Source organism: Pan paniscus, chromosome 5 (genome assembly GCF_029289425.2).
Source record: "Pan paniscus chromosome 5, NHGRI_mPanPan1-v2.0_pri, whole genome shotgun sequence".
Classification (NCBI taxonomy): domain Eukaryota; kingdom Metazoa; phylum Chordata; class Mammalia; order Primates; family Hominidae; genus Pan; species Pan paniscus.
In genome coordinates this window covers 32,398,159-32,404,158 of record NC_073254.2, presented here as the reverse complement: position 1 = coordinate 32,404,158, position 6,000 = coordinate 32,398,159, and positions in this window count along the sequence as shown.

Genomic DNA, 6,000 nt, shown 5'->3' with positions numbered 1-6,000 from the left:
AATGTCTTAACAATTTTCATAATCACTTTTTTTTTTTTTTTTTTTTTGAGATGAGCATCTTCCTATGTTGCCCAGGATGGACTCAAACTCCTGGCCTGAAGCAATCCTCCGGTCTCAGCCTCCTGAATAGCTGGGACTATAGGTGTGTACCAACCTGCCCAGCTTCATATGGTCACATTTTAAAATTAAATTTAAAATCATTTGTGGCCAGGCGCGGTGGCCTCATGCCTGTAATTCCAGCACTTTGGGAGACCGAGGTGGGTGGATCACCTGAGGTCGAGAGTTCGAGACCAGTCTGACCAACATGGTGAAACCCCACCTCTACTAAAAATACAAAAAATTATCTGGGCCTGGTGGTGGTTGCCTGTAATCCCAGCTACTCGGGAGGCTGAGGCAGGAGAATTGCTTGAACCCAGGAGGTGGACAGTGCAGTGAGCTATTACTCCAGCCTGGGCAACAAGAGCGAAACTCTGTCTCAAAAAAATAAATAATTAATTAAAAAATCATTTGTTTGGTGTAGAACGTAGTGAGGGGAATATTGTCTCTGCTCAGAAACATGTTTTAATGAGCTAGTTGAGATGGAAAGATGAAGCTCACCAGGGTTCACTGGGGCAAGCCAGTTTTTAGACATTATAAGATGACCACATGGAAAGTGACATTAGCAGATGGCCCCTAGTGCTTGTTCCTCCTACAAAGATAGCCAGAACAACAAATAAACAATGACTTTTTTTTTTTTTGAGACAGAGTCTTGCTCTGTTGCCCAGGCTGGAGTGCAGTGGTGCGATCTTGGTTCACTGCAACCTCTGCCTCCTGGGTTCATGATGGGGTTTCACCATGTTGGCTAGGCTGGTCTCGAACTCCTGACCTCAGGTGATCCGCCTGCCTTGGCCTCAAAGTGCTGGGATTACAGGAGTGAGCCACCGCACCTGGCCAACAACGACATTTTAATGAAAATAAATGAGAGAGTGCTGGAGTGCACCACAGGAGTAACAGAATCTCAGGATGACCACATAGAGAATGGAAGGAAATGCCAGGACTCCACTATTCTGTCCCCTAATTGGGAGCAGCTGAGAACCAGCTTCTCCCTTCAGCAAAGAGGTAAACAAGGGGATCCTAGCAACTCCCATCAACTTTAGACACCTACAAACCTCACCACTGCCCTCTGCAGTCCTCATAGGCACTAAGCCCAGCTGAGGAAGCTGCCTGGAGTCCACACAGCTGTGCTGCCCCAAAAGAAGGAGCCAGCACTGGCCACTCCCCCGCCCTGATCCACATGCTGCTGAATTGGAACTATGGCTGGGGTGTGACTTGCTCTGTGGGCAAGTAGTTACAGATCCCCATTCATCCCTGAAGCTAAATTGCCTTTGAACCTCCCAGCCTGGTGTCCCAACATCCCCAAGCTGAAATGTGAGCAGCAGTTACACCCTTCTCCATGGGGCCAGGCAGAGGTGAAGCGACGCCACCTACCCCTCCCCTTTCCTCCTCAGGCCAGAGCTAAAGCAGCTTCCTGTTTCTGGCCGGGCGCGGTGGCTCACGCCTGCAATCCCAGCACTTTGGGAAGCCGAGGCAGGTGGATCGCCTTACCTCAGGAGTTTGAGACCACCCTGGGCAACATGGTGAAATCCCATCTCTACTAAAATACAAAAAATTAGCCGGGCGTGGTGGCACACACCTGTAGTCCCAGCAACTCAGGAGGCTGAGGCACGAGAATCGCTTGAACCCAGGAGGCAGAGGTTGCAGGGAGCTGAGATTGTGCCACTGCACTCCAGCTTGGGCTACAGAGTGAGACTCAGTCTCAAAATAAAATAAAAGGCCTAAGCTGAACTGGCACATTGCCCCACCAAGGAATCGGTGTCTTGGCCAATCTCAGCAGCTGTGCATCTCTAGGCTGAGATGAGGTAGGACCCTGCATCCCAGGGAAACAGAACAGTGGCTGAGCTGAGACACCCTACCCTACAAGCCAAACAACTCCAGCACTCTGCTTCCCTGGGGCTGGAATATCCCCCTAGAGTCTGAGCTGCTGAGACAAACTCTCCCTGGAGAATAAAATCATTGCTATGCTGTTCCCTGCCCCAACCCACGTCCCAGATGATAGCTGTGCTCCATTATTCTGGGGTACTTGCTACCACTGCACCTGCTCTCACAGAGGCTGGGATACTGCCAAGCCCCACCATCCCAGGGTCTAGAGTCACCACTACACAGTGGTTCATCCCCTGGGACCTCAGTTCCCACTGAGCTCTATTGGCTCAGGTTCCTGAATCGCAGCTATACCCTGATCCCCAGACCCAAACCTCTAGAGCACCCCTTCATTGCCAGAGTCAGGTTAGTGCTCTGCCTTGTCCCCCATCCCCACTAGAGTTAGAATCACAGTTATAAAATGCAGTCCTTGGGGCCCAAGCCCCTAGGGGGTGCCTCAGGGTTGCAGATCCTAGCTCTGGGTAACCTACATCTAAACTTCCCACAGAGAGCAAAGCTGCATCCCAAGACCCGAATGCCATAATAGGCTTGAGAGACCCTGAGACTAGGACCCTCACCCCACAGCCACTCCAAGCACCTGAACATGGAACTCACAGGATATTAACAACCTACGCTGCTGCCACCACTGCCACAAACAGCCTATGCCACCGAGGTGCCCATGTTTTTTTATTGGTGACATTCAATGCAGCTGAAGAAGCTGCACAGACTATACCACTGCACGTATCCGGAAACAGAGTCACTACATCTTCCCAACTGGCACACTAAACTCAACTAGAGGTGAAAGTCTTTTACTGCAAAATCCACTCCAGAAAGTTTGGAAGAGGCAGCCAGGCATGATGGCTCACACCTGTAATCCCGGCACTTTGGGAGGCCAAGGCAGGCAGATCACTTGAGGCAGGGAGTTCAAGGCCAGCCTAGCCAACACGGCGAAACCTGTTTCTACTAAAAAATACCAAAAAATAATTAGCCAGCCGCAGTGGTGAGCACCTGTAATCCCAGCTACTCGGGAGGCTGAGGCAGGAGAATCCCAGCTACTCAGGAGGCTGAAGCAGGAGAATGGCTTGAACCCAGGAGGCAGAAGTTGCAGTGAGCCGAGGTCATGCCATTGCACTCCAGCCTGGGTGACAGAGAAAGACTGTCTCAAAAAAAAAAAAAAAAAATTTAGCCGGGTGTGGTGGCACATGCCTGCAGTGCCAGCTACTCGAGAAGCCGAGGCACAACAGTCACTCGAAACTGGGAGTCTCGGCAACAGAGTGAGATTTTGTCTCAAAAAAAAAAAAAAAAGTTTGGAAGAGGCAATTATCTTACCGGGTGCATAGACATCAACACAGACGCACAAGAAACATGATAAAGCAAGGAAATATGACACCACCAAAGGAACATAATAACTGTATAGTAACAGACCCCAGTAAAAAGGAAATCAAAAAAATTGCTGGAAAAAGAGTTGAAAATAATGATCTGAAGGAAACTCAGTGAGATACAAAACATACAGCTAGGTAATTTAACAAAATTAGAAAAACAATTCACAATATGGCTGAGAAATTCAACAAAAATAGAAATAATTTTAAAAGAACCAAACATTTAAAACACACAATTCTGAGTTTATTTGCTTGCCTGCCAGACAAACAAACACACAACACAGACAAAATTTATTAAATAGTTAACTGGAAGGTCAGAGTGGAAGATCAAGGGGCTTTATCCATTAGAAAGGGGGCTTCAAGGTGGTTATACTAATGATTGAAAACTCCCTTTGCAAATAAAACAGAATGAGTCCATAAGTCTAAACATGGTTGGCTAAATCCAGTCCATTGGTCAGAAAGTAGTCTGTAGTTTGGTCCAATAATATTTTGTACATACCAGATTACTCAAAATTCTACTTGTAGGATGTTAGTTTGCTGAAAGTTTATGGTTGTTTAATGACTTTACCTGGCTGAAAACAGTTTTTGATGAAACCCAGCACTCAATTTTGACCTCTCCTAGGTATATGTAGCTGTAAGTGGAAATCGTTCCTTTTATAGGTATGATAATGTGATTTATGCCGTGTGGAATTTGTGTGTATGTGTGTGGGACACACCTGATTTAGCTTGGAGAAGGGTATATATTGGTAAGGGAAAATGAATGACATTACAAATATAGCACTCTCAACAAGTAAAATTTATCAAATGCTAAAGAAAAGAACTGGGCTTTAGAGTAGGGAAGACATCGTTTTGCCTTGTAATTTAGCCACCAGTTACCTGGACATATTCATGTAAATCTGTTTTTTCATATAAAGCAGGGACAATATCAGTCTTACCAGTTAATGGGAAGATTAAATAACATAATGTATATAATCCAACTCCTTCAGTGGCCTAACTCTCTTTATGGAATGAGCATCAAATAGCTGATTGTTTTCCTCTGCTGCAAACCGCTGCCCACATGTACCCCATATATGAGTGCCTCCACTGTCCCTCCATACCCTTCTGAACTCTTTGCCTCCTTCTAAGAATGTTCCCTCCACATTTGCACCACTCCCACTTTTCATGTGTATTCCTTTTTATTTCTCCTTTTTCCCCTCAATATTTAACATACTATTTGCGGGTCCAAAAGTAGCCTTTATTCATATTCCTCATAATAAATTAGATTCCATTATAACTTTTTTTTTTTAAAAAAAGAACCAAACAAATCCTGCAGCTGAAGAATTCAAAAAGGTTCTCATTGAGGCACATTATAGTTGAATTGTCAAAAGTCAAAGAAAAAGAGAATCCTAAAAACAGCAAGAGAAAAGTGTCAAGTCACATATAAGGGGATTCCTATTAGACTAACATCAGATGTTTCCACTGAAACCTTACAGGCCATGAGAGAATGGGATGATATATTCAAAGTGCTGAACAAAAAATCTGCCAGTCAAGCATACGACACCTAGTATTTGAGAAATGAGGGAGAAATAAAGTCTTTCCCAGGCAAGCAAAAACTGAGGAAATGTATCACCAATAGACCAGCCTTACAAGAAATGCTCAAGGGATTGCAACATCTGAAAGTGAAAAGATGATAATCACTGTCATGAAAACACACAAGTATAAAACTCACTGCTAGGCAGATACTCAAAAAAGAAAGCAAAGAATCAAATCTTATTACTACAGAAAACAACCAAATCACAATGATACACAATAAGAAAGGAAGAAAGGAACAATGGATATATGAAAACAATCAGAAAACAATTAACAAAATGACAGCAGTAAGTCCTAACCTATCAATAATAACCTTGAATCCTTGAATGTAAATGGATTGAACTCCTTCTTAAAAGATAAAGCCTGAGGGTCTCAGTGCAGAGGTGTTTACAACTTACTGAACATAACCAGTTACAGATTTCTTTGTTCCTTCTCCACTCCCACTGTTTCACTTGACTAGCCTTAAAAAATACATTTAAATGTTTCAAAAAGATACGAACTGGCTGAATAGATTTTTAAAAACCAGGACCCAAGCTGGGAGCAGTGGCTCTCACCTGTAATCCTAGCATTTTGGGAGGCCAAGGCAGGTGGACCACTTGAGGTCAGGAGTCTGAGACCAGCCTGGCCAACATGGTAAAACCCTGTCTCTACCAAAAATACAAAAAAATTAGCCGAGTGTGGTGGTGGGTGCCTGTAGTCCCAGCTACTCAGGAGGCTGAGGCAGGAGAATAGCTTGAACCTGGGAGGCGAAGGTTGCAGTGAGCCAAGATGGCACCACTGGGAGACAGAGCAAGACTCTGTCAAAAAACAAAAAAACCCATGACCCAATTATATGCTGCCTGTAAGAAGCTCACTTCACTGTAAAAACACATATTAAACAGAAAGTGAATGGGTGGAAAGGATATTTCATGCATTCTTGGCACGTTGGCTCATGCCTATAATCCCAGCACTTTGGGAGGCTGAAGTGGGAGGATCACCTGAGCCCAGGAGTTTGAGACCAGCCTGGGCAATAGAGCAAGACCCTGTCTCAATGAAAAATTTAAACATTAACTGGACATGATGGTGCACACCTGTAGTCCCAGTTACTTGGGAGGCT